This window comes from Triticum aestivum, chromosome 6A, assembly GCF_018294505.1.
Source record: "Triticum aestivum cultivar Chinese Spring chromosome 6A, IWGSC CS RefSeq v2.1, whole genome shotgun sequence".
NCBI classification, from domain to species: domain Eukaryota; kingdom Viridiplantae; phylum Streptophyta; class Magnoliopsida; order Poales; family Poaceae; genus Triticum; species Triticum aestivum.
Genome location: NC_057809.1, coordinates 257373108 through 257375529, shown reverse-complemented (window position 1 = coordinate 257375529; position 2422 = coordinate 257373108).

The window sequence follows — 2422 nt, the reverse complement described above, 5'->3', positions numbered from 1 at the left end:
TTTTTGACACAGGTGCATCGCATTGTTTCAAGTCAAGATCATTTGTTTCCAAGCGTGACTTCGTTTGGCAAATGTTGGGTAAACCTATGGGAGTGGTTTCTCCGGCTAAGTCTATGATGGCTACTTCGATAGTCCCGGATGTTTCTATCATGTTGGGCGACTACAAGTTTCTGGCTTCTCTAATGGTCCTTGGTAACTCGGATATTGATCTTATTCTCGGAATGGATTGGCTTTCCAAGCACAAGGCTCAGCTTGATTGTGCTGCCAGGCAGATTCAATTGACTCATTCGTCTGAGGATGTAATTGTCTTTGCCGCTAATGACGATACCATTCGACTGTTTTCTCTCAATGAGAAGGATGAGATGGAGGCCATCTCGCAAATTCCAGTCGTTTGCAAATATCAAGACGTCTTTCCAGAAGAGCTTCCAGGAATGCCTCCGCACCGGCCAGTTGAATTTGTCATCGATCTTGAGCCTGGCATGGAACCTATTTGCAAACGTCCTTATAATCTTGGACCTGAAGAGTTGAAGGAGCTGAAGAAACAACTAGATATTCAAGAGCGAATGGGTCTCATCCGACCTAGTTCTTCTCTGTGGGGTTGTGGAGTTCTTTTTGTGAAGAAGAAGGATGGAACGGACCGACTCTGTGTCGACTACCGTCCATTGAACAAGAAGACTATAAAGAACAAGTACCCACTTCCCAACATCAACGAGCTGTTTGAACAACTCAAAGGTGCTCAAGTATTCTCCAAGCTTGATCTCCGTATGGGCTATCATCAGATTCGAATTCGTGAGCAAGATATCCCCAAGACAGCATTCAGAACAAGCTATGGTTCATATGAATACACTGTCATGTCTTTCGGCCTCGTCAACGCTCCTCCGACATTCTCTCGCATGATGAACTTCATCTTCAACCCCTACACAAATGACTTCGTCTTGGTCTACCTCGATGACATTTTGGTCTTTTCCAAGAACAAGGAAGATCATGCCAAGCACTTGCGTCTGGTGCTGGATAAGCTCAGAGAACATCAATTCTATGCCAACTGTTCAAAGTGCGAGTTTTGGCTCGATGATGTTCTCTATCTTGGGCATATCATCTCTGCCAAGGGCATAGCGGTGAATCCTGAGAAGGTGTCTGCAATTGTGAATTGGGAACCACCTCAGAACGTGAAGCAACTCCGCAGCTTCCTTGGTCTCGCAAGCTATTGTCGAAGGTTCGTTGAGAACTTTTCAAAGATCGCGAAGCCTCTTTCAACCTTCTCCAGAAGCACGTGAAGTACGTTTGGTCTCCTGAATGTGACATCGCTTTCAACACCCTGAAAGAGAAATTAGTCACTGCTCCAGTTCTGACTCCTCCTGATGAATCCAAACCGTTCGAGGTCTTCTGTGATGCCTCTCTTCAAGGTCTTGGTGCAGTGTTGATGCAAGAGAAGAAAGTTGTGGCTTATACTTCTCGCCAGTTGAAGCCCAATGAAAAGAACTACCCCACTCATGACCTCGAGTTGGCGGCAGTTGTGCATGCTCTTTTGAACTTGGAGACATCTCTTATTGGGAAGAAAAGTGGACATCTTCACTGACCACAAGAGTCTCAAGTACATCTTCACTCAGCCTAATCTCAACCTCAGGCAGACTCGTTGGGTCGAAATGATTCAAGAGTATAATCCGAGCATCGAATATACTCCAGGCAAGGCCAATGTAATTGCTGACGCATTGAGCAGGAAGGCTTACTGCAACAGTTTGATTCTCAAGCCTTACCAACCCGAGCTTTGTGAAGCTTCCGCAAACTCAATCTGCAAGTTGTTCCTCAAGGTTTCCTCGCCAACCTCCAAGTCTCTCCTACTTTGGAAGATCAGATTCGCGAGGCTCAACTTCTTGATGCTATGGTGAAGAAGGTGAAGGTTGGGACTGCTAAGAGTCAACCTAAGTACAAGTTCTATCGCCTTTATGACAAGGATACTCTATTCTTCGAGGATCACTTTGTTGTGCCTAAAGGTGACCTTCGTAAAGTCATTATGAACGAGGCTCACAATTCACTCCTCTCTATTCACCGTGGAAGTACAAAGATGTACCATGACCTCAAGCAGTCGTATTGGTGGACTCGAATGAAGCGTGAGATTGCTCAGTTCATGAATGAATGTGATGTCTGCAGAAGAGTGAAAGCAGAACACCAACGACCAGCTGGTCTCCTCCAACCTCTTGCCATTCTAGAATGGAAGTTTGACCACATTGAGATGGACTTCGTGACTGGGTTTCCAAAGTCCAAGCGTGGCAATGATGCTATATTCGTTGTCATCGACAAACTCACTAAAGTGGCTGATTTTCTGCCTATCAAAGAGTCTATCACAGCAGCTCAATTGGCAGAGCTTTATACCTCTCGGATTGTCTCTCTGCACGGCATTCTGCAGTTGATTTCTTCAGATCAT